The sequence below is a fragment of the Salvelinus alpinus genome, chromosome 11 (genome assembly GCF_045679555.1).
Source record: "Salvelinus alpinus chromosome 11, SLU_Salpinus.1, whole genome shotgun sequence".
Taxonomy (NCBI): domain Eukaryota; kingdom Metazoa; phylum Chordata; class Actinopteri; order Salmoniformes; family Salmonidae; genus Salvelinus; species Salvelinus alpinus.
Genome location: NC_092096.1, coordinates 44,811,560 through 44,839,179, shown reverse-complemented (window position 1 = coordinate 44,839,179; position 27,620 = coordinate 44,811,560). Strand labels below are relative to the sequence as shown.

General features: G+C 42.8%; 1 protein-coding gene across 2 annotated transcripts in view; it reads right to left on the bottom strand.

Annotated features, from left to right (window-relative positions):
- LOC139534241 (Kv channel-interacting protein 4-like) overlaps window positions 1-27,620 on the bottom strand; it is a 251,439-nt gene that overhangs the window by 179,401 nt on the left and 44,418 nt on the right. The gene's annotated exons all lie outside the window — the stretch shown is intronic.

Here is a 27,620-nt window from a genome sequence, read left to right as displayed (position 1 = left end):
CATTACTTTAAGACATGAAGGTCAGTCAATCCGGAAACTGTCAAGAACTTTGAAAGTTTCTTCAAGTGCAGTAGCAGAAACCATCAAACGCTATGATGAAACTGCTGCAGAGGATAAGTTCATTAGAGTTTCCAGCCTGTATTCCAAATTTGAGATTTTTTTGTGTCTTTGTGAGATGCTGTATAGGTGAACGAACGATGGAGGAGGTGGTGTGATGGTGTGGGGGTGCTTTGCTGGTGACACTGTCTGTGATTTATTTCGAATTTAAGGCATACTTAACTAGCATGGCTACCACAACATTCTGCAACGATACGCCATCCCATCTGGTTTGGGCTTAGTGGGACTATCATTTGTATTAATAGGAAAATGACCCAACACACCTCCAGGCTGTGTAAGGGCAATATGACCAAGAAGGAGAGGGATGGAATGCTTCATCAGATGACATGGCCTCCACAATCAGCCCACCTCAACAGACCTGTACTCCACAAGCAGCCCTCCTCAAACCAATTGAGATGGTTTGGGATGAGTTGGACCGCAGAGAGGAAAAGCAGCCAATAAGTGCTCAGCATATGTGAAACTTCAAGACTGTTGGAAAGGCATTCCAAGTGAAGCTTGTTGAGAGATGGCCAAGAGTGTGCAAAGCCGTCATAAATGCTGCTACTTTGAAGTGGCTACTTTGGCTACTTTGAAGAATCTAAAACCTAAAACATATTTTGATTTGTTTAACACTTTTTTGGTTACTACATGATTCCATATGTGTTATTTCATAGTTTTGATGTCTTCACTATTATTCTACAATGTAGAAAATAGTAAAAATAAAGAAAAACCCTTGAATGACATTGTCCATGTGTGATATTCGGAGTAATCCCAATATTATATATGTCTTAAAGACACACCTGGATTCAGAATTTGTGAGGATGGACATTTCATACGCAATGTATAGAATGTCACGTACATGAATCTCAGGATATCGAATGAGTCCATATCCGGAATAGACTCATTCGACATCCTATACATTGCATATCTGTGTTTTCTCAGCACATTCAAGATAGGAAACTATATTGAGTCCAGATATGCATCTCTTGGCTGAGGTTCATATCGGGATCTTAAAATGCTTCTTGATATGCTGAAAATAAGGACGATTTCAGATGCATTTCAGATTTTTCAGCACATGCTCAATAATTGGACATATGAAATCCATATTTTTCTTTTGTGCAGATATCATTTTTGGATTCCCTCCGGATATCATACATGGTATGTGTCACACCCTGACCATAGTTTGCTTTGTATGTTTCTATGTTTTGTTTGGTCACGGTGTGATCTGAGTGGGCATTCTATGTTGTATGTCTGGTTTGTCTATTTCTGTGTTTGGCCTGATATGGTTCTCAATCAGAGACAGGTGTTTTGCGTTGTCTCTGATTGGGAACCATATTTAGGTAGCCTGTTTTGTAGTGTGTTTTGTGGGTGATTGTTCCTGTTCGTGTGTTCCTGTTTTGTCTGTGTTCACTAGTTCGGGACTGTAGCTTTGTTGGTTTTCGTCTGTTTATTGTTTTGTTCAATATTGAAAAGTATTCAAATAAATATGGATACGTACCAGGCTGCGCATTGGTCCTCCTCTCCTTCCACCGACGAAAGCCGTTACAGTATGGCCGAATATTGACTCATTAGATAGGCCATGTTGACATCATATTTTCTCTACATGTTGACAAATACTGGAAGTAGGCCAACATAAACAGTCAGTGATCAAATACTTATGTCATGCAATAAAATGCAAATGAATTACTTAAAAATCATACAATGTGATTTTCTGGATTTTTGTTTTAGATTCCGTCTCTCACAGTTGAAGTGTATGATAAAAATTATGATAAAAATTACAGACCTCTACATGCTTTGTAAGTTGGAAAACCTGCAAAATCGGCATTGTATCAAATACTTGTTCTCCCCAATGTATATGCTCTTGGCTGAGGTCCATATCCGGATCTTGATATGCATTTTGATATGCTAAATAAGGACCATTTCTGAATATTTATTTGAGTTTGATTGTTGCAACCCCTATTACTAGCCTGTTTGACCTCTCTTTCGTGTCGTCTGAGATTCCCAAAGATTGGAAAGCAGCTGCGGTCATCCCCCTCTTCAAAGGGGGGGACACTCTTGACCCAAACTGCTACAGACCTATATCTATCCTACCCTGCCTTTCTAAGGTCTTCGAAAGCCAAGTCAACAAACAGATTACCGACCATTTCGAATCCCAACATACCTTCTTCGCTATGCAATCTGGTTTCAGAGCTGGTCATGGGTGCACCTCAGCCGTCTCAAGGTCCTAAACGATATCTTAACCGCCATCGATAAGAAACAATACTGTGCAGCCGTATTCATTGACCTGGCCAAGGCCTTCGACTCTGTCAATCACCACATCCTCATCGGCAGACTCGATAGCCTTGGTTTCTCAAATGATTGCCTCGCCTGGTTCACCAACTACTTCTCTGATAGAGTTCAGTGTGTCAAATCGGAGGGCCTGTTGTCCGGGCCTCTGGCAGTCTCTATGGGGGTGCCACAGGGTTCAAATCTTGGACCGACTCTCTTCTCTGTATACATCAATGATGTCGCTCTTGCTGCTGGTGAGTCTCTGATCCACCTCTACGCAGACTACACTGTTCTGTATACTTCTGGCCCTTCTTTGGACACTGTGTTAACAACCCTCCAGACGAGCTTCAATGCCATACAACTCTCCTTCCGTGTCCTCCAATTGCTCTTAAATACAAGTAAAACTAAATGCATGCTCTTCAACCGATCGCTGCCTGCACCTGCCCGCCCGTCCAACATCACTACTCTGGAGTGGACGGTTCTGACTTAGAATATGTGGACAACTACAAATACCTAGGTGTCTGGTTAGACTGTAAACTCTCCTTCCAGACTCACATCAAACATCTCCAATCCAAAGTTAAATCTAGAATTGGCTTCCTATTTTGCAACAAAGCATCCTTCACTCATGCTGCCAAACGTACCCTTGTAAAACTGACCATCCTACCGATCCTCGACTTCGGCGATGTCATTTACAAAATAGCCTCCATACCCTACTCAATAAATTGGATGCAGTCTATCACAGTGCCATCTGTTTCGTCACCAAAGCCCCATATACTACCCACCACGCGCTCCAGCAGGTATATCTCTCTGGTCACCCCCAAAACCAATTCTTCCTTTGGCCGCCTCTCCTTCCAGTTATCTGCTGCCAATGACTGGAACGAACTACAAAAATCTCTGAAACTGGAAACACTTATCTCCCTCACTAGCTTTAAGCACCAGCTGTCAGAGCAGCTCACAGATTACTGCACCTGTACATAGCCCATCTATAATTTAGCCCAAACAACTACCTCTCCCCCTACTGTATTTATTTATTTTGCTCCTTTGCACCCCATTATTTATATCTCTACTTTGCACATTCTTCCACTGCAAATCTACCATTCCAGTCTTTTACTTGCTATATTGTATTTACTTCGCCACCATGGCCTTTTTTTGCCTTTACCTCCCTTATCTCACCTCATTTGCTCACACTGTATATAGACTTATTTTTCTACTGTATTATTGACTGTATGTTTGTTTTACTCCATGTGTAACTCTGTGTTGTTGTATGTGTCAAACTGCTTTGCTTTATCTTGGCCAGGTCGCAATTGTAAATGAGAACTTGTAAAATAAAAAATGCTCAATAATTTGACAAATATAAAATCCATATCATTATATCAGACACTATAAATGGTGTATTACCTCTGGATAAAGGAATGCACAACCACAAGCTAAAATCCCTAACTGGTAGCCTAGCAACAAGAATCACGTATTTTCTGCTGCGGAGTTCCAACTGTTATTTTTCAATTTGGGTGCCACGAATGAGTGTGTAAACGGTGTGGACAAACTGACAAACGGAGAAACAAAGAAGTGAGAAGCTGTTAAGAAAATGTGCTAATTTGGCCAGTAGACAGTAGTGCTACCTAGGCTTGATAGGGGGGTAAGAACAAACTATCCTACCCCCATCAAGCCTCAAGATCACAGCTAACGTTGTAAAACGTTTAGGAATATTTGGGATTACTGGTTAATATAAACTAGATAACATTAGCTAGCTAGCTAACTAACTAACTAGCAACTTGGCTGTAAGCTGAAAAAATATATAAAAAGCAACATGTAAAGTCCCATGTTTCATGAGCTGAAATAAAAGATCACAGAAATGTTCCATATGCACAAAAAGGTTATTTCTCTAAAATATTTTGCACAAATTTGTTTACATCCCTGTTAGTGAGCATTTCTCCTTTGCCAAGACAATCCATCCACCTGATAGGTGTGGCATATCAAGAAGCTGAATAAACAGCATGCTCATTACACAGGTGCACCTTGTGCTGGGGACAGTAAAAGGCCACTAAAATGTTCAGTTTTGTCACACAACACAATGCCACAGATGTCCATGTTTTGAGGGAGTGTGCAATTGGCATGCTGACTGCAGGAATGTTCACCAGAGCTGTTGCCAGAGAACTGAATGTTCATTTCTCTACCATAAGCCGCATCCAACGTCATTTTAGAGAAATTGGCAGTACGTCCAACCGGCCTCAAACCACAGACCACGTGTAACCACGCCAGCCCAGGACCTCCACATCCGGCATCAGATTTCCTTACATGAACTGTAACTCAGTAAAATCTTTGAAATGATTGCATGTTGCGTTTATATTTTTGTTCAGTGTAGAAAGTCACCTCTGAGTACAATACGTATACATTATTACATCTTAAGCTCTAAACTAGTTGTAATTCACTCCTGACACCAAAAGGAGCAGATAGGTCATATAAACATGTTTTTTTGACACAAGACACATGCATCAATGGTTAAAATACATGCCTTGACATATCAATCAAATGTATTTATAAAGCCCTTTTTACATCAGCAGATGTCACAAAGTGCTATACAAAAACCAAGCCTAAAACCCCAAACAGCAGGCAATGCAGATGTAGAAGCACGGTGACTAGGGGAAAACTCCCTAGAAAGGCAGGAACCTAGGAAGAAACCTAGAGAGGAACCAGGCTCTGAGTGGTGGCCAGTCCTCATCTGGCTGTGCTGGGTGGATATTAGAAGAGTACATGGCCATATCAGAAAGATAATGTAAGATAAATGTTACACTAAGATACATCTATTTTCAAAAGTGTCCCATCTCTATACTGTCACTGTTAAAATCACAAGGCCATGAAACCCAATGTGACAAACCAGCCATTCCAACCAATAACGGCACCCATCAAAAGTGTAACATCACACTCTAAGCAGATCATTCACCTTCATGTGATGGATCGTTCAATATGCCGTGGATTTAACCCCCAACACTCAACAACCCCTAGGGTGTGCTTTGCCCAAGCTTTTTGGGCAAGGGCAAAGCATTTCCTCTAAAAAAAGGAAACGTTTTCTGAGACGAGGCGATAAAGGAAGAGCCTATCAAACTGTCTTGGGAAGGAGAGCTTTTGGATAGCTCTGAAGGCAAAGGGATGCCTTTTTCGAGACAACTGTGTTATCAGTGACATTTGGAGTTTAATGCACTGAGCTGTTTCAGAAATAAGCCTGGTTAGTATCCTAACTGCTATGACAGTTTGCTAATGTTAGCTCACCTGCTCCCGTGGGCCATTGAGGAGAAGCCACATGGTGTTCATCCTTGTGTTAATTTGAATCTGGGATGGTTCTGTATCCACTCAAAGACTTTGGACATTTTGTCGACCCATAACTAGGCAATACTGAACCATTTGTATAATCATATGAATTAAGTGCCAGTGCAGTACTTGATACTCCAGGTATGATTTTATATGCAGTTTTGCAAGCAGGGAAGGGCATTGACATTTGGGCTATTTCTAATGCTCTTCTGCAGTCAGTGGTCTTTTTGCATTCGCTTCCATGTCTCAGTCTCCTACTGTAGCTCATTTGCAAATGGTTATTCCATCACAGAATATTGATACAATCCACAACAGTAGAAACTGGCTGATGTGGTACTTGAGCTTTACAAAGAAACTTGCAGAGTCAAATTCATTCCTCCTTGTGGGATTTATTTTTTTATATGTGCCATTACGCTTCAGATGTCCTATCGCAGTATCAGAAGCAGCTATTCTGTAAGACGAATGAAACGCAGATAAGGGTAGACTTGGCTTTCTTTGTCCATTTGCGAAGCCTACCGCTGAAGAGAGGCTGTAATGGACAACTTATCTTTGGGCAACTTTAGCTCTAGGAAAGTTGTCTATCTCGAATAGAGAGCAAAGAGGACGATTGTTGGCATGGCTCCAGGTTCCACTAGGGAGATAATGCTTTGTTATCCTGCCTCTCCTTTTAATTTGGTCGTTTTGGGTTGTTAAAAGCGGTCTCGGGTTTTCTTTGTTGGGTTGTGAGTCTTTATGTCTGTTAATGTCCATTTACTCTTCTCTCTGTGTGTGAATCATTGTTGTCTCTTGCAGTCTTTTATGGGGGTTTTCACCTCTGGCAGGGTATCAGAGTCTGATTACGGGCAAGGTCGCCAGCTCAGGCTAATCAAATATAATGCACAGCCATATGTGGGTCTGGCGGTCATGAATTGTTGTAAGCCAGTGATTGTCAAGCAAATAACTTCCGGGTTTCACGGTAATTGACTGTTAATTAACATAAATACATTTAGCATCTCCTGGCTTCCTCTCATAGCCTACAAGCCACTGATGCAGACCTCTGTAACATCTACATTTTAAAAAGTCTAATAAATCCATGTAATATAGCCTAAATCCATAATTTATTTTAGACAGGTCTAAAGAAACATGATAGGAAGAAAATGTAGTCCATTTCAGAAAAACAGAATAGCATACTCTGAGGTGTCCTTATGTTAGGCCATGATCTGGCTATGCCATATGGCTGTGGGTTACACTAGTTCATTTAGCAGATAAGATTTGCTTAGAATCCTGTGGCATTATTTTATATTATTTTATAGTATGAAGAACACAATTGAACATAGCTGAATAAAATAGAAAGGATATTTTCTCCAAACGATTTGAGGGAGTGCAAACATGCAGCTATTCTGTGTTGAGCGGTTCACAAAGATATAGGTACTCCTATATGCTTCATTTACAGTTATTTATGTAACTTTAGTTTTGATAAACATTTTGGGCTATATGTTTTGATTTTGTCACATGTGCTCCCTCGCTGGACTCAAGGTCACCAGGCTGCTCATCATGGCGCACACCTGTCACCATCGTTACTCGCACCTGCGCGTCGTCAGACTCACCTGGACTCCATCCCTTCCCTGATTGCCTTCCCTATATATGTCACTCCCTTTGGTTCCTCCCCAGGTGTCATTGTTTCTGTTTCAGTTTCATGTCTGTGTGCTGTTAGTGTTTTTGTTTTGTATTATGTTCAGTTTATTTTATTAAAAAACTCACTCCCTGAACTTGCTTCCCGACTCTCAGCGCATATCATTACAGATTTTTAATACATTCTAAGGCTGCATGATGCGACTCTAATGATGATTTGAAAAAAATGTCATGAAAGGTAGCTGTTTTGTTTTTTGCGCATCAGTCTCTCATTCACAATTTGACAAGCACTTGATAATGCCTCGAAAATCCCGTCTGCATCCCCTTTGTGTGGCCGTAATGCCCTTTAATAAAATCCATGCCTTTTGCAGCCAGTGGCCGTTGTGCCCTTGGGTTGAATATTAAAATTGCCTTCTCCCGGCTGCGTGTCGAAGCACCTCTCACTCACATGTCTGATCACATCTCAGTCATGTGATCAGGTCTTTCTCACAGGCTACAAGTGAAGACAGACACATCGGGGATGCAACTGTCCACAATTACTTTGGCAGCCAACAAGATGAGTAGGCCTAACGAACAGCAAAAGCCCTAGCCTATGTCAATCTACTATCCCCCATAGTACAAAAGTTGACCTATTCTATGCTAGAAATAAATATTACAAACATAGTCCGGGACAGTTGTGGGATGAGATGGATCCCAAATGAATACAACCACTAGCGTCAAAAAACCTGTTTAAAGCAATGAGCCTGACGCAACATATGAGAACATTTAGCTTAAAATGTTGATAAACTATTAGGCTATTTATTTACATAAGCACAGCAATGCGCACACGGCAGTAGGCTATAAGCACAAATGTTCCATTAGCAGAAAAACCCCATTCTCAAAAGTGACCACAAATGCGATTATGCATGTAATGCTTTTTTTATAAAGGTGCATTTTTATGGTGAAAATTATCTTCCCCAAACTTGAAACTCACGCGCTGCATATGTAGGCCAGTTAGGGTCTACACTCGTTGTAAAGCGGATTAATGTGCTTCATTTAAATAAGTTATTTGGTTACTTTAGTAGTGATACAAACCTTATCAAAACATATAGGCCTATGGGCTAGGCTACATTAGGTGTGCGACTATGATTTGAAAAAGTCGCAAGAAAAAGCATGTGCTGTTTGCCTTAAGCTGGGCATCATTCACAAGTGATAATATATCATTCACAGCTAATATAGTCACCAATAAAACTATTCTTAATTTAATCTTGTCTTTACATATACTAAATAATATATGCATGAAATATATTTTGATTTAGAATGGACCATTAACATGAATCTGTCTCGAAACGGGCAGCGGAAAACAATACACGTCATCTATGCACTTAAATAGCGAACGGAGGACCCTTTTCCCATGGTTCCTTTTCATGCCAGCCAGGTAGGCTATACTCTTGTTTTAAAGTGAAGCAATGTGCTTGATATTAGGAAAATGTTTATTTTCAGCAAACTTAACATGTGTAAATATTTGTATGAACATAACAAGATTCAACAACTGAGACATAAACTGAACAAGTTCCACAGACATGTGACTAACAGAACTTGAATAATGTGTCCCTGAACAAAGATGGGGTCAAAATCAAAAGTAACAGTCATTATCTGGTGTGGCCACCAGCTGCATTAAGTACTGCAGTGGATCTCCTCCTCATGGACTGCACCAGATTTGCCTGGTCTTGCTGTGAGAGGTTACCCCACTCTTCCACCAAGGCACCTGCAAGCACTTTTTGCCAGTCCAGTCAGCGATGGTGGGTGTGTGCCAATAGGCGATGTTGTTGCCGGTGATGTCTGGTGAGGACCTGCCTTACAACAGGCCTACAAGCCCTCAGTCCAGCCTCTCTCAGCCTATTACGGACAGTCTGAGCACTGATGGAGGGATTGTGCGTTCCTGGTGTAACTCGGGCAGTTGTTGTTACCATCCTGTACCTGTCCCGCAGGTGTGGTGTTCGGATGTACCGATCCTGTGCAGGTGTTGTTACACGTGGTCTGCCACTGCGAGGACGATCGGCTGTCCGTCCTGTCTCCCTGTAGCGCTGTCTTAGGCGTCTCACAGTACGGACATTGCAATTTATTGCCCTGGCCACATCTGCAGTCCTCATGCTTCCTTATAGCATGCCTAAGGCACGTTCACGCAGATGAGCAGGGACCCTGGGCATATTTCTTTTGGTGTTTTTCAGAGTCAGTTGAAAGGCCTCTTTAGTGCCCTAAGTTTTCATAACTGTGACTTTAATTTCCTACCATCTGTAAGCTGTTAGGGTCTTAACGACCATTCCACAGGTGCATGTTCATTAATTGTTTATGGTTCATTGAACAAGCATGGGAAACAGTGTTTAAATCCTTTACAATGAAGATCTGTGAAGTTATTTGGATTTTTACGAATTATCTTTGAAAGACAGGGTCCTGAAAAAGGGACATTTAATTTTTTTGCTGAGTTTAGTAGGCCTAGCTTATAGAAAGCTGATGGGATCCTCCTCTTTTTAATAGAGGCCATCACTCTGTTTTCTAACGCAATTGCATAGCCTATAGAAATGTTGCACAACATGAGCTCATGGGCTCTCATGAAGTGTTTGATTCGATTTTCGATCACATTTGCATTGATGTCATAGTGATTAGAGGGACAATAGAGTGCTGAGTACCAGGCAGTTAGCAAGTTTGGTAGGCTACTGATGACCATCAGCAGCATCAGAGCTTGGAGAAGCCTAATTACCGTGACTAAACAGTCACGTGGAATTTGACTCCCGTCATGACTCGTTGTGGCGTTAATATGGTCACCGGAACAGCCCTAGGTCTGGGAAATCTGTAGGTCTGGGAAATCTATGGGATTTAATGTGGAAGTGTGTGGCGCCTGAAGCCTGATAATGCAAATGTGAGGGTCTTTATGTTTCCAATGTGGATCAATGTGTAGATTTACAGGTGGGGTTCTTGTAATGGCAAGGTAATTAACTATACTTTCAGCAGTGCCACAACAGAGTATGATTATTGGTTGTGGTCCAAAGCAGTATTTAGATTTGCTTAGAGGTGACTATAATGACGTCAAGAGCCACTGAATCAAGGTCTAAAGCATTACCATATCAACCTCGGTGGAGAACAATGATGACTCACCACCATTGTAGTCATCATCTGTAACACGAGAGACGCTTGTCTGTACCACTGCTTTCTTAAGCAGAGAGGAGTGCCAGAAAAGCAGATAGTCTCAAACGTGCACTAGATGCTGAATTACAGCTACCTGAGAACATCTCAAAGGCCAAAACCCGGTCACTGTCCACCAAGAAGTCAGCCTGACAAATTACAGTACATCGAGGGACAGACAGAAGAGAAGCTAAAGATAGTCTGTCTCAGACAGTCTAAACATGGATATGGAACAATTTTTGTATTTATGTGTAGGAGACATTCCTGAAAACTGCAAAGTGAAGAACAAAAAACATGATAGGTCTCAGAGAAAGAGAGTCGAAATAAAGACGTCACTGGTGACAACGACTATCTCCTAGTCTGCTGGGGCCAACTGACAAATGAGTTAGGGAACAGACAGGGATGGACCAGGAGTGGGAGACATTGAGAAAGAGGGGAGAGGGAGAGAGAAGTGGAGAGTAATGAAAACCTCAGGGCTGGGGGGAAATGATGACGACCATCTATCTATCGCTCTCTTTGATGGAGTGAGAATTCTTTGCTCATTTTGCCTTCCCTCGGGCCAGAAAAGTCTTTAAATGTGATGCCCCTCTACAGACATATACCATCCATCTCACCATTGACAGGGAAGAAACTCTGCCTTAGCAGTAGAGTAGGACCCTGGTAATGGTTAATAACCATTACATAAGGGGCTAGTTGCATGTTGAACAAGGAAACAGTAGGTAAACATCTCGTCCCCCATGAATGATGCAGTTCCCCCTTGGGCCAATCAGGGTAATTTTGTAAATGCCGGATCTCTATGGAAAGACGCATTCTTCACCCAAGTTCCATCAAAAATCGGTGGTGTCAGATATCACGTGGGTTAGATAGCTCATATTCCTGAGCATGAGTACCAAATTTAGTTAAAATACGAATATCCTTGACGGATTTAATGACAATGTTTAACGATTAATGTTTATTTTTCAATAGCGTCCATGTTGTTTTAGGTACTAATCTGGAAAATATTGCGTTGAGAGACCTTTGTCCAGAAGAGTAGCATTTAAGTGTTTTCACAAAATTCTAACTGGTGGAAAATCCCTAATGGTGGACTTTATGGGTCCCTCAGGCAAATTTGTTCCTTGTGAGGAGATGTACAGTATGTGCCAAATTTCATGACTTGGGGTCAAACAGGGTGAGGTGCGTGACCTTTCAAAGTTAGCATTTTCAATCTCTTGTTATAGCGCCACCATCTGCACCATGTATCAGCAGGTAGCCTAGCGGTTAAGAGTGTTGGGCCAGTAACCAAAAGGTCGCTGGTTCAAGTCTCTGAGTCAACTAGGTGAAAAATCTGTCTATGTGCTCTTGAGCAATGCACTTAACCCTAATTGCTCCTGTAAGTTGCTCTGAATAAGAGCGTCTGCTAAATGAATGAAATGTAAGGTAAAATGTAATTCACCCAAGTTTCGTCATAATCGGCCCAATGCTGTCTGACATATCGCATGAGTCAACTCCCCGATTTCATTGTGGGGGACCTTTGTAATCTGTAATAGCATGGTGTAGGCCTACATCTTTCACCTGAAATCATCATTGCTTTCTCTGTTAAACTGTCAAATACTTTTAGGGAGTAAGCCTGAAAGGTCTGAACAGACTACCATCCAACTGTCCTAGATCTGGGTCTAGACTAGAGAGACACTCCTGTGGCTATTTTACATAGGTCACTTTTGGTTTCCTCACAAATAGCGCCACAGTGGATGGGGTGTAATTATTGTTCGGTGCACTTTCTCTGCCCACTGAGAGGAGATATATGGGGGATAAATCAGAAGTAGGGGATAATACTGAAGAGCTATTTACTGCACGACTGTTTTTCCATTATGGTGGATTACAGGATGCTGAGCTGCGCCACTAATGACTGAACAGCTACCACACCCATGGTGTTTAGGTGGAGACTGAGGTGAGGCAAAATTCCCTGTCAAGACCAAATACAGATGGCTGGTTAAGCCAATATTAAGCCTTCCCATTAGAAGCTCAATATCAATGCGCATTAAATATGCAGTGTAAAAATCTAAAATAGACATGTTAGACGCCAACGCTCATCTATAGGAAATATTCAGCTTTCCCATATCCTGTGATAAATCTTTCATTTGCATGCGAGTCATTTCACAGGGGTGAAACAACCACATGGGGCTTTCCAGTGATGTGGCACTAAGGGTTCCAATCCAGTGTGTTTGAGCAATCAATTAGCAACAGAAAGGTGGGGTAATCCTTTCCATACCCTCGAAGGGCAATGTCATCTCTTGTAAGACGTGCTTAATTGGAGGTCCTTAAGGAGTTCAATTAGTACAAATCAAGAGATGAGAGAGAGTGGTAACATGAAGTGATTGCAATCTATCAAGAGACCCATTTATGGTATTCATGGAACACTTTTTCTTCTGTGTTAATAAGTACCTTTGGACATGCCATTTGAATTAAATCTCTTAATTGTGCCATTAATAAATTCAGAGTTGTAAAATAAGAAAATTGGTGGTCCCGTGTGGCTCAGTTGGTAGAGCATGGCGCTTGCAACGCCAGGGTTGTGGGTTCATTCCCCACGGGGGGACCAGGATGAATATGTATGAACTTTCCAATTTGTAAGTCGCTCTGGATAAGAGCGTCTGCTAAAATGTAAAATGTAAGTCAACAAGACTTCAGGATGGACTAAAGAATCTATACACCATACATTTCTACATTCCTCGTCTTAATGTATAGAAAAATACATTTGCAGGATAATTTTGTTCCTCAGAAATTAGCTATATATGCAGGGCTTCAAACTATTCTAAACTGAACAAAAATATAAATGCAACATGTAGTGTGTAGGTCCAATGTTTCATGAACTGAAATAAAAGATCCCAGACATTTTCCATTCACAGAAAAATTGTTTTTCTCTCAAATGTGGCACCCAAATTTGTTTACATTCTTGATAGTGAGCATTTCTCCTTTGCCAAGATAATCCATCCATCTGATAGGTGTGGGATATCAAGAAGCTGATTAAACAGCATGATCATTACATAGGTGGACCTTGTGCTGGGGGACAATAAAAGGCCACTCTAAAATGTGCAGTTTTGTCACACTACACAATGCCACAGATGTCTCAAGTTTTGGTATGTCCACCAGAGCCGTTGGCATATAATTGAATGTTCATTTATCTACCATAAGACGCCTCCAACGCCGTTTTAGAGAATTTGGCAGTATAACCGCAGACCATGTGTTACCACGCCAGCCCAGGTCCTACACATCTGGCTTCTTTGTCTGAGACCAGCCAACCGGACAGCTGATTAAACTGAGGAGTATTTTTGTCTGTAATAAATCCCTTTTGTGGGGAAAAACTAATTCTGATTGGCTGGCTCTGACTCCCAAGTGGGTGGGCCTGTGCCCTCCTAGGCCCACCCATGGCTGTGCCCCCGCCCAGTCATGTGAAATCCATAGATTAGGGCCTAATGAATTTATCTTAATTGGCTGTTCTAATTATATGAACTGTAACTCACAGGCAATAAAGATAAAACACCAGCTGAAAAACCTAGGTGTTATTTTAGATTCTGAACTCAATTTCGAGTCACATATTAGGAATGTGACAAAAATAGCCTTTTATCACCTGATGAACATTGCCAAGGTGCAGCCGTTTCTCTCTCTGGCTGATACAGAGAGAATCATCTATGCTTTTATTACAAGCAAGCTCCTATTCCCCCTCAGGAAACTAAAAAGATGTGGCATGGGTCCTGAGATCCTCAAAAGGTTCTACAGCTGCAACATCGAGAGCATCCTGACTGATTGCATCACTGCCTGGTACGGCAATTGCTCGGCCTCCGACCGCAAGGCACTACAGAGGGTAGTGCGTACGGCCCAGTACATCACTGGGGCTAAGCTGCCTGCCATCCAGGACCTCTACACCAGGCGGTGTCAGAGGAAGGCCCTAAAAATTGTCAAAGACCCCAGCCACCCCAGTCATAGACTGTTCTCTCTACTACCGCATGGTAAGCGGTACCAGAGTGCCAAGTCTAGGACAAAAAGGCTTCTCAACAGTTTTTACCCCCAAGCCATAAGACTCCTGAACAGGTAATCAAATGGCTACCCGGACTATTTGCATTGTGTGCCCCCCCTCAACCCCTCTTATACGCTGATGCTACTCTCTCTTTATCATATATGCATGGTCACTTTAACTATACATTCATGTACATACTACCTCAATTGGCCCGACCAACCAGTGCTCCCGCACATTGGCTAACCAGGCTATCTGCATTGTGTCCCGCCACCCGCCAACCCCTCTTTTACGCTACTGCTACTCTCTGTTCATCATATATGCATAGTCACTTTGACCATACCTACATGTACATACTACCTCAATCAGCCTGACTAACTGGTGTCTGTATGTAGCCTCTTTTATACTTTTATAGCCTTGCTACTGTATATAGCCTTGCTACTGTTATTTTTCACTGTCTTTTTACTGTTGTTTTATTTCTTTACTTACCTATTGTTCACCTAATACCTATTTTGCATTATTGGTTAGAGCCTGTAAGTAAGCATTTCACTGTAAGGTCTACACCTGTTGTATTTGGCGCACGTGACAAATAAACGTTGATTTGATCTGATTACTGTAATGCTCTGCTGTCTGGTCTACCCAGAAAAGCCAATGGTCAACTGCAAAACATACAGAATGCATTTTAAGATTATTCTATTGGTTTTTAAATCAATCCATGATTGTGCACCCCGATACATGTCAGACATGATTTTAAGTTATGTACCCAGTAGGTCCCTCAGGTCCTCTGCCACTGGCCTTTTAACTATCCTAAAGCCAAGGACCAAGAGGCATGGAGAGGCAGCCATTAGTTACTGTGCCCCCAGCCTCTCGAATAGCCTGCCAGAGAACCTGAGGGAGGCCGAAACTGTGGACATTTTAAACACCTTGTAAGCTTTGCTTTTTAGTCTTTCTGTTTTTATTGTTATTCTTCAGTTGTTTATCCTCTTGTTATTTGTGTAGTAAATATTTCAGTTTTTATTTTAATAGTTTTTATTAGTTTTTTTCCTGTGAATCACATTGTGTTGCATTCCATGTCTGAAATGTAATGTATAAATAAAGTTTGACTTGAACTCAGTAAAATCTTAGAAATTGTTGCATGTTGCTTTTATATTTTTGTTCAGTATATATTCAAATCTCTGCATTTGCTGACAGTCACAATTCAATTACTCGGCCAGTTACCATTGTTGACTTGGGGTAGAGCCATCAGGATTTTGTGATTTATCATATGCATTGCTAAGCAGCTCCAGTCAAGCTGTTACACAGTCTTCGAAAAATGAACCTGTCAGGGGCGATGTGGATGCAAGCACGCCTGACAAGTGAGGGAATCATACGTAATTACAATAAGCCACTACTCGCCGCGACCTGCAGCCGTCTTCCAGAGCCCATGACGTTATCTGCTTCAATTGTTTCATTCGATGCACTTTGCATTTACGTGCCCGTTTCTGTGATGACAATTTGTCACGAGGGAAACAAAGAAAGTAAAATAGCATTTGAAATGAAATAGCTTCTGGTTGACAAACTTCATATCACACTTCAGCAGATCACGTCAAATCAGTTTTTATTACCTCAGTTACACTGTAGTTTGCCAACTATGAGACCTGGTCCATGTACAAAAGCTATTAACTGAATGACTGTGAGATGAGTGAGAAAAACAAAATGTCTGTTACCGCCGTGGGATCGGACAAATTACAACCGACTCGCAGTACAGCATAATGATCATTAGCAATGCAATTACTGTAACGGCAGTCCTCCTCCTCTTCATCTGAAGAGGAGGAGTATTGAGGGAACCAAGGCGCAGCGGGTTGTGAATACATGATGAATTTTATTTTTAAATAAACAAAACGAACAAACACGAAAACGAACTATACTTGAAAATGATACAAAATAACAAAACGAAAGTAGACAGACCTGAACGACGAACATACATAAACACGAGAACGCACGAACAGGGAAAAATAGCCTACATGAAATGAACAAACCGTAACAGTCCCGTATGGTGCGACAAACACTGACACAGGAGACAATCACCCACAAACAAACAGTGAGAACACCCTACCTAAATATGACTCTTAATTAGAGGAGAACGCAAAACACCTGCCTCTAATTAAGAGCCATACCAGGCAACCACAACCAACATAGAAACAGATAACATAGACTGCCCACCCAAAACACATGCCCTGACCTAAACACATACAAAAACAACATAAAACAGGTCAGGACCGTTACAGAACCCCCCCCTCAAGGTGCGAACGCCGGGCGCACCAGCACAAAGTCCAGGGGAGGGTCTGGGTGGGCAGTTGACCACGGTGGTGGCTCCGGCTCTGGACGCTGTCCCCACACCACCATAGTCACTCCCCGCTTCTGTCTTCCCCTCCCAATGACCACCCTAAAACTAACATCCCCTAAATGAACGGCCAGCACCGGGACAAGGGGCAGCACCGGGACAAGGGGCAGCACCGGGACAAGGGGCAGCACCGGGACAAGGGGCAGCACCGGGACAAGGGGCAGCACCGGGACAAGGGGCAGCACCGGGACAAGGGGCAGCACCGGGATAAGGGGCAGCACCGGGACAAGGGGCAGCACCGGGATAAGGGGCAGCACCGGGACAAGGGGCAGCACCGGGACAAGGGGCAGCACCGGGACAAGGAGCAGGTCCCGGCTGAGGGACTCTGGCAGGTCCCGGCTGAGGGACTCTGGCAGGTCCCGGCTGAGGGACTCTGGCAGGTCCCGGCTGAGGGACTCTGGCAGGTCCCGGCTGAGGGACTCTGGCAGGTCCCGGCTGAGGGACTCTGGCAGGTCCCGGCTGGACGGCTCTGGCAGGTCCCGGCTGGACGGCTCTGGCAGGTCCCGGCTGGACGGCTCTGGCAGGTCCCGGCTGGACGGCTCTGGCAGGTCCCGGCTGGACGGCTCTGGCAGGTCCCGGCTGGACGGCTCTGGCAGGTCCCGGCTGGACGGCTCTGGCAGGTCCCGGCTGGACGGCTCTGGCAGGTCCCGGCTGGACGGCTCTGGCAGGTCCCGGCTGGACGGCTCTGGCAGGTCCCGGCTGGACGGCTCTGGCAGGTCCTGGCTGGACGGCTCTGGCAGGTCCTGGCTGGACGGCTCTGGCAGGTCATGGCAGGACGGCTCTGGCAGGTCATGGCAGGACGGCTCTGGCAGGTCATGGCAGGACGGCTCTGGCAGGTCATGGCAGGACGGCTCTGGCTGGTCATGGCAGGACGGCTCTGGCTGGTCATGGCAGGACGGCTCTGGCTGGTCATGGCAGGACGGCTCTGTAGGGAGGAGAAGGAGAGACAGCCTGGTGCGTGGTCTAGGCACTGGCTGCGCTGGAGAGGAGGAAACAGCTGGAGAGAGAACCCGGAGAGACAGCCTGGTACGGGGGGCTGCCACCGGAGGACTGGTACATGGAGGTGGCACCGGGTATACCGGACCGTGAAGGAGGACACGTGCTCTTGAGCACCGAGCCTCCCCAACCTTACCAGGTTGAATGGTCCCCGTAGCCCTGCCAGTGCGGCGAGGTGGAATAGCCCGCACTGGGCTATGCAGGCGAACCGGGGACACCACCTGCAAGGCTGGTGCCATGTACGCCGGCCCGAGGAGACCAGATACGTTGGGCCGGCTTCATGGCACTCGGCTCGATGCCCAACTTAGCCCTCCCAGTGCGGCAAGGTGGAATAGCCCGCACTGGGCTAAGCACGCGTACTGGGGACACCGTGCGCTTTACCGCATAACACGGTGTCTTACCAGTACGACGCCTTCTACCTCCACGGTAAGCACGGGGAGTTGGCTCGGGTATCCTACCCGGCTTTGCCACACTCCTCGTGTGCCCCCCCCCCAAGAAATTTTTGGGTCTGACTCACGGGCTCCCAACCGCGTCGACGCGCTGCCTCCTCATACCAGCGCCTCTCAGCCTTCGCTGCTTCCAACTCCTCCTTGGGACGGCGATATTCCCCTGGCTGAGCCCAAGGTCCTCTACCATCCAGGATCTCCTCCCAAGTCCAGGAGTCCTTGTTGCTCTGTTGAGCATTCCCTTGCCGCTTGGTCTTAGCGTGGTGGGTGATTCTGTAACGGCAGTCCTCCTCCTCTTCATCTGAAGAGGAGGAGTATTGAGGGAACCAAGGCGCAGCGGGTTGTGAATACATGATGAATTTTATTTTTAAATAAACAAAACGAACAAACACGAAAACGAACTATACTTGAAAATGATACAAAATAACAAAACGAAAGTAGACAGACCTGAACGACGAACATACATAAACACGAGAACGCACGAACAGGGAAAAATAGCCTACATGAAATGAACAAACCGTAACAGTCCCGTATGGTGCGACAAACACTGACACAGGAGACAATCACCCACAAACAAACAGTGAGAACACCCTACCTAAATATGACTCTTAATTAGAGGAGAACGCAAAACACCTGCCTCTAATTAAGAGCCATACCAGGCAACCACAACCAACATAGAAACAGATAACATAGACTGCCCACCCAAAACACATGCCCTGACCTAAACACATACAAAAACAACATAAAACAGGTCAGGACCGTTACAATTACTGAGAATGTGAAACCATTGTATTTTAAATTCGTCAGTGAAAGTGGATTGCCCATAAGTACTAAAGTGTGTAAGAGAGCATAATTAGGGGTATTAAGTAGCAAACTAATGTACTCTGTTTACAACTGTACTATTCCCTTAACCAGGGGTTCCTGGAAACATCTCTGAACCTCACGTACACAGCCATATTGATCATGGCTGTCTGGCATTCTGTTTGGCCAATAGGGTTCTGGTACTATTCATGATGTTCTGGATAATATCAATGGAGACCAGTTTTCATAACAAGGCTCAAGTGTTCCTCTGATACGTTTAAAATTGGATTCATGTTTTATCTTTTGCTCCATGCCCCCAAACTAGCCGCCATCATTCGCGTGTGGCCTACTCGTTTCTAAACTAAGGTGCTAACGTTTTGCTGGTTCAAGAGGTCGAAGTAAACACCGTGAGCACTTAGGAAGAATCTAAACTGTTAGTGTTCAAAAGAAGTTATCTGTCATAACAAAGCGTATATTGTACCATGCTAAAAAGGTCTGTGGGCCAGCTGAAGCGTTTTCTTTTTTCCATGACCTCATCTGTTTATTTGATCTGTGATGGACGCCTGGTGAAGTTCTCTGACCTACACTCACTGGCCAGTTTATTAGGTATGCCCATCTAGTATCGGGTCCGACCCCTTTTTGCCTCCAGAACAGCCTGACTTCTTCGGGCCATGGATTTTACAAGGTGTTAGAAACGTTCCACATGCTGGCGCGATGGCATCACGTAGTTAATGCATATTGGACGGCGGTACATTCATGCTGCTAACAGCCCATTTCATCTCATCCAAAATATTATCTATTGGGTTTGGTCAGCAACAATGAGCACAGTTACATGAACATAATAGCATGAACAGATACGCAGATCAAATGCACCACTGTAACTCCGGTTAAGGCATTTACATGTCCTAATAATTCAAAAGACTGCCCAGAAAACCAGGTGTTATAATCAGTGTATGCTTACTTCGATTAAGAACTTACACCGATTAAGATAAGCAGAGTAAGTTGTTTACATTACTAATGCCATACTCGGCCTACTGCAGCGATCAGTTTAATATCAAATTATTATGTCGGACCCCAGTAAGACTAGCTGTCGCATTTGGCGTCGTCTAATGGGGATCCTAATAAAATCAAAAGATTTTGAGTTAAAGAGTATTATTATATTGTTGATTGATTGACTATGACCTTCCAAATCGCCAACACTGCTATTTGTTGAGTTCATTTTAAATGAATGTTGTGATTTGTCAGCCATTCACGGAGTATTCAGACCCCCTTTCAAGCTATTCCAGTACTTGAATTTAAGAGTTCGAAATTAAAGTACTTTAAGCACCTAGTACAAACCCTGTTAATGTATACTAGACAAACAAGTTCCCTACCTTCACCCCCTTCCAATTGCTTCCGGTAATACTGCAATCAGTAGGTTGTAATTTTGGATTGAGCAAACATTCCTATATATTTCCGATAGCTGCATGTGTGACATAACTCCACCATTCCCACTAATAATATCATTAATGAATAATACAATTTATTTCTTTTTAAATCCGGACTGAAAGGATTTCATTGCCTCAAGTTTCTCTAAGTTGGCCTTCACACAGGTCTTTCTGTACGTTTCTTAATTTTATATTATTATTAATTAGGTGAAAAATCCATAAACATCATTCAGTAGAAATGGAGACTGAAAACATAGGCTTAAAATATTTTTGCTTCCTCTCAAAATATTAATTTGGTGAATAATGGATGACGGCGTCATTTGTAACGAGTTTCTGCAAATTACTTTTGATAGCATTTCTGTAACAAGTTTCTGCAAAAATTATTTCATTTAATAAGTTAATTTCATAATTTCACACCAAGCCTGCAATGTTGGTGATCATATAGCCTACGGTGTAATAGTATTTTTCAAGAAAACTACACTGAGTGTACAAAACATTAAGAACACCTGCTCTTTCTATGACAGCTATGATCCCGTATTGATGTCACTTGTTAAATCCACTTCAAATCAGGAAGTTAGAGAGAAGTAAAATGATTTTTAAGCCTTGAGACAATTGAGACATAGTTTGTGTATGTGTGCCATTCAGATGGTGAATGGATGGGCAAGACAAAATATTTGTGTCTTTGAACGGGGTATGGTAGTAGGTGCCAGACATGCCGGTTTGTGCCACGAACTGCAATGCTGCTGGGTTTTTCATGCTCAACAATTTCCCGTGTGTATCAAGAATGGTCCACCACCCAAAGGACATCCAGCCAACTTGACACAACTGTGGGAAGCATTGGAGTCAAAATGGGCCAGCATCCATGTGAAACGCTTTCGCACCTTGTAGAGTCCACGCCCCGACGAATTGAGGCTGCTCTGAGGGCATGTTCTTAATGTTTCGTATCCTCAGTGTGTATATAACCATTGTACAAGTAAGCTTAATGAAACATGGGGAGAGGAAAGCACGCTTAGATTCCCCCTCACCAAAGGACCGTATACATCCAATTCATCAATGTCCCATTTGCCTTAGATGCACATTGGCTGCGAGTTGCAGAAATTAGGCTACCGCTCTGAATAGCTGCCCAATCATTAACTTCTAACATAATAGCCCAAACCTAAATATATGTTATCTTCCAGTACACAATATTAGGCATGGGTAACCACCGAGCCCATGTCTTGGCCCACTAATAGCCTGCATTAATGCAAATAGCATTCAGTCTGAAATCATTTTATTGGACATTTTCATCTAGACATTAAAAAAAGAAAATGTCACACGTGGACGATTATAGCGTCACATATCCACAGTCTACTAGACTGTATGGATGTCGAAAAAGAGAACGAGGGTGGGGGGGGGGGGAAATGTGTCTACGAAAGTGCTAAAAGACCAAAAAGGTGAGAGCGAGATAGAAAATTAAGTATATAGTGTTGTGTATGCCTAATTGGGAAATGCTGGCTCAGCATGGCAGGGATACTCAAAACCAAGTCGTGATCTTGAAGTCCCTGAAGAACTGATTGTTTATGTAGAATTTGTCCAATACCAGGCGTACTTTCTGGCCCTGTGGTGTTTTAAACTCCTCCTATCCATGATTTAGCCCAGGTGTTGTTCATTTATAGAGAAAGAAGTTCCCTTCAGCTCCGTTCATCTTTCCAGCACTGCCACTTTCATCTTGTAGTGGGTTAGGTGGGCGACAATGGGTCTCGGCTTGTTAGGGACCTACCGTCCAAACCCAATGTGCCATTTGGTAGTTCACTTTTGCCACTTGTTCCTCTGTCATCTTAAATTTTACCCTTATTTTCTGTCGCCAGGTAATCTTCTCTTTCCTCTTCCTCCAGCCCCATGATGACAATGTTACGCCTCATGCTTCTGCATTTTAGGTCCAGAATTCACAACTTTATCTGTTTGTTGTCATCCCGAAGAGTGTTTGTTTTCATTTGGAGAGTCTGTACTGTGGTTCTGAGTACTGTGGTTCTGAAGGTTTCATTTTCTGTCTTTACCTCCTGTATTCATTTGTTAAACTCTGACAGTTTGAGGGCCTCGGATTCTGACAATACCCCGGGGATCAGATCTAACAATTGTTCATTCATCTTCGACAACAAAGTACTGTCAACCTTGGAAAATGTTGTTGGGTAATGTTTCGGACATATATCGGACATGTTTGGAGCTCAACATGCCAGCACCTACCACGCAATTTCCTAAAAAAATCCCTTCTTAGCAAAGACAATTTAGCTAGGACTGTCTGGTAGTGGTCTGAGTCACAGTGCCATTTTAAAAGAATGTCAGAGACTGGGCCAATGCACCAAGGGACTAATAAGCATCCAGCTTTCGCTTGTGCAACCCTCCAAGGGGCCTTCGTTATGACAAAGGTAATGGGGTTGGGTTTTTCTTGGAGACTATGGCAACATGGATGGGGGAGAAAGGGCCATTTGGCAAGAACTGCATGGGGATTTGAGTTGACATGCTATGAAATGTAGGCCGTCATTTTAAATAAGAATTTGTTCTTAACTGAACAGTTAAATAAGTTAAATAAAATAAATAAATAAATAAAAATGAATTGAGTTTCAGAGCTAAAACGTAATCTGCTGGAAAGAAGAGCAGATGTTTGAAAATCCAATTGTGCTGTGGATCAGGGCTCCCCAACCCTGTTCCTGGAGAGCTTCCGTCCTGTAGGTTTTAACTCCAACCCTGTTCCTGGAGAGCTACCGTCCTGTAGGTTTTAACTCCAACCCTGTTCCTGGAGAGCTTCCGTCCTGTAGGTTTTAACTCCAACCCTGTTCCTGGAGAGCTTCCGTCCCGTAGGTTTTAACTTCCTATTCTCTAATCTTATCTCCAGATTTCCTACCTTAAACCTCCCTCCCTCCCTCCCTCCCTCCCTCTTGCTCTAACTCCACATTCCTCTCACAGATGTCCCTCTGCTGGAGTCATCTGCATTGCTGGCCCTGAAAGGACTTCTAACCTGGCCTCCTGTCGTATGCTTTGGCAGAGCCACTTCCCCCTCATCACTCCCAATATACCTGGGTCTTGTTCAGGAGTGTGCAACATACTGAACGTTGCAGATAGAAATATCAATATAGAACTGACATGATTACTCAAAATTTCAGAGGCAGGTCTACACAATACTTCTCAACTTACAACACTGAAAGTGGGCCATGCACCGGCTCGTAGACCTTCACTCCCATTAATATTACATTTCCATTCAAACGGGGTGAGATGGCAGCCATATCTCTTCCATTAGCCCAAGTGATAATGACAATGCCTCTTATAATCGGCAGGTAGCCTAGTGGTTAGAGCGTTGGGCCAGTAACCGAAAGGTTGCTAGATTGAATCCCCGAGCTGACAAGGTAAAAATATGTTTAGTTAAACGTTCTGCCCCTGAACAAGGCAGTTAACCCACTGTTCCTAGGCTGTCATTGTAAATAAGAGTTTGTTCTTAACGGACTTGCCAAGTTAAATCAAGGTTAAATATAAAATAAATAATCAAAGTGTAAACAAAGGTGACATCGCCTCAATTATTCATTGAGGTGGCACCCGGCGTCAAACAAATAGTAATGCTTAAATATTAAACAGTCAGTCATTAACGTGTGCTGCAATCAGAGCGTCGTGTGTAGGACTTGTGTACTTCAGCTGCGACGTTACAAACACATGGTCTGGGTACTGAACAAACTGTCAATGGGATAGGTGTGATCATCTATTTAGAGATGCTTTGATTTTGCTCAAAATTGGCTGGTGCAGATGTGACATTTTTAGGTTATACAGTAGGTGGTTGAATTCAACAGGCTGTAATTGAGTTGAACTGTGCTGCTATGAAAAGATAGGCTACTTTATCTCATCTCTGTATTGATGAAAAGCTCAATTTGCCGCTGGCGCCACATACTTCCCGACTCCCATATGAAAAAGGTAACAAGGTTTAAAAATGAATCACATGTATTGAACCATATCACTTCCTTAGCTTTGGGTGTTACAGATGGCAACTGGTAAGAATGTCTGGCCTCTTGGGCAATCTTTAAAAATCAGCAGTATTACTGTGGCAGTCATGGAAATGTTGTCAGCCGGTTACTGTTATGCAAAAGGTTTTCTGGTCTCCCGGGAATTGACCGTGAATTAACATAAACACGTTTAGCATCTCCAGGACTCCACACATACAAGCCGCTGAAGCGCAACTTTGGAACAGCTGCATTTTTTTCAAAGTATAATAAATCAATTTAACATACACCATCACAATAAATCCATGACTTATTTTAGTCAGGTCTAAAGAAACATTATATGATACAAAGAAAATGTATTTCAAAAGAACAGAATATGAGTTGACCTACTGTGGGCCTTTGTTATCTGGCTATGCTCCATGCTGTAGGTTTGTTCATTTAGCTGACAATATATGCTTATAATTCCTGCTGTGTTATTTTATTTGATCTGATTTTATAGCAAGAAGAATAGAACTGAACTTAGCAGAATAAAAAATAATGGATACATTTCCCATTACAGAATAGAATTTACCACAGGTGGACTCCAATCATGTTGTAGAAACATATCAAGGATGATCCATGGAAACAGGATGCACCTGAGCTCAATTTCGAGTCTCATAGCAAAAGGTCTAAATACTTATGTAAATAAGGTATTTCTGTTTTTTATTTTTAATACATTTGATAATATATTTTTTTTCTTCAACTTTTCGCTTTGTCATTATAGGGTATTGTGTGTCGATTTCTGAGGAAAAACATTAATTTAATCCATTTTAGAATAAGCCTGTAAGGTAATAACATTTTGAAAATGTCAAGGGGTCTGAGTACTTTCAGAATGGGAAAGGGGAAAGGGGGATACCTAGACAGTTTTACAACTGAATGCATTCAACTGAAATGTGTCTTGCACTGTATGCATAAGCTTGAAACAGCATCCACATACGGTTTGAAACAACATTCACAGTGACCATGTTTTCCACTCAGTTTCAACCTGCTGTTGAACTTTCAAATTGATCATCACAGTGAGGTGAGTTTTAAAAGTATGACAGGCCTACTGTTTTGATGATGTGTTTGATGTGATTTTCCATTGCATTTGAATTGATGTCAGAGTGGTTAGATGGACAATAGAGCCCTGAGTACCAGGCCATTAGGACCTGATGGAAGTTAGCAAGTTGGGTACTACCAAAGCATGCCCTGAGTGCATAAAAGGAAATTACCGTGACTAACGGCCATGTTGAAATTTACTGTGGTCACGACTCATGACTGCCGGTGTGGCGGTAATACAGTCACCGCAACATGCCTAATCAGCAGTGGACTAAAACTTCTGAGGCCCGTCATGTCATGCTCTACACACACCTTTAAAATCTTAGGAAATATTAATTACTGTGGTCATTCACTTTGATTGACTCCTATTTAAATTCATGAGATTCACTAGTCAAACACAGTCCTGTCTAGCAGCTGCACTGAACTGACTGCACGATGTGAGCTCCAACACGCATCACCTCAAAACTACATTTCCCATGAACCTCTGCCTCGTCACTGGTGTTTTTTTAAATAGATTAAATGGGGGAAATTATCTTGTGATTAAGGAGCCAGTCTCTCCAGCGACCCGTCTAATGTCTGTATGTAGTGTTTTGGTGTACTCAAACAATGGTTATTAACCAAAAGCAAATGCCTCAAGAGAATAATAGGGTTTGCAATAGGCTCTTTGTCACGCTAGACAATCCTTGCAATGTTTAATGAGGGAGAATGACTCGGCAAGCTAATGTTCAAATGTCAAATCTATTTGCAGAGAGAGAGAGGGTGTATTCATTCCCCTCCCTGCTCAATCACTAGAGTTCTAAAGTGAGAAATTAAGCGATAAAATCTTGAAAATAGCAATAGCGCATCTGGGACCACATTAGCAATGGAAAGTCAACATGTTTAATTCAGGACCACTCCTTCCATTAGAGATTTGTCATGCAGTCAAATGCGCATTAAGTGACGGGTTCCCAGAGTGCAACCTATTAACACAACGGTTCAACCTCTTGTTATGGTTTACTGATAAACTAGAGGTTTGTTTCTACTAGGCTTGTGAGGTACCCAGATTGCCATACCTTCATAGCAACCTTGTGCCATTCCGGGATATTCGGTAATACCAGCACTGAACACAAGGGGTGCTATTTTTAAACCCCACTGAGCCGCTGTCATCCGAAGTCATCTGAATACAAGTAACTCAAAAATGCTACTCACAGTTTGCTGCACACACAAAAATATTAGCCAGCAAGGCTCTTGATCCAGGAGGGGATTCTCTGCTGTCACCAAGAGAAGCTTGATTTTGCAATTAGATAACTACCAAGTTAGCAAACCAAATGCAGGGCATTTAGCACCGTTTAGACAGTAAATGTAATAGTTATATCTGCCTGGCAAATATTTCGTTGTAAATTCCATATTGTAACTAGATCATCTGGCGTGTGCTGCACAACAGTGAGTGAGTGACTCATAAGGCTCCGGTCTCGCGTCATTGTGTGCTTTTAAACAAACACCATGTGACTGGGGACTGCCGGTAAGCTTCATAATAAAAAAGTATTTGAAAGGTGAAATTAAGAATGAGATCTGATTTATCTCCTAACGTATTGCACAAGTTGACTGCAGATACAGTATTTCATTAAAAAGTAGCTACAAATATTCGAATGTATAAAAAAAACGTATAATAGATAGTTTCAACACTATTGACGGTATAGAAAAACCATCCCGTGGCTATTTCAAAATACCCCGGTATACGGTATACCGCCCAAACCTAGACTCTACCTGCAGTTACATGTATACTCCAGAACATTATCCATTCAAAAAAATACATTCTGCTCTCAAGTTCGTTTTCTTTTTACCACAAAAATCATGAAACGCAACTAAGTGGTTGCTCCTTTAAAAGTTACGTCATACTGCAGCACACCTTGCGGGCTGCTGCAGCATTCTGTGGCACTTTATCTAAATGTCAGGCATTCTTTCTGTTAATGCAAGTTAATGCTAGTTTGACCACCAGAGGGCATCTTTGAGAAGCATTTGATAGTCTTCCATATTGGCATTACCAGAGAATTTAAAATATTTTTTGTAATAACATAGTATATGGGATTGATTTTAAGAAAGTTGGCTTAATTAATT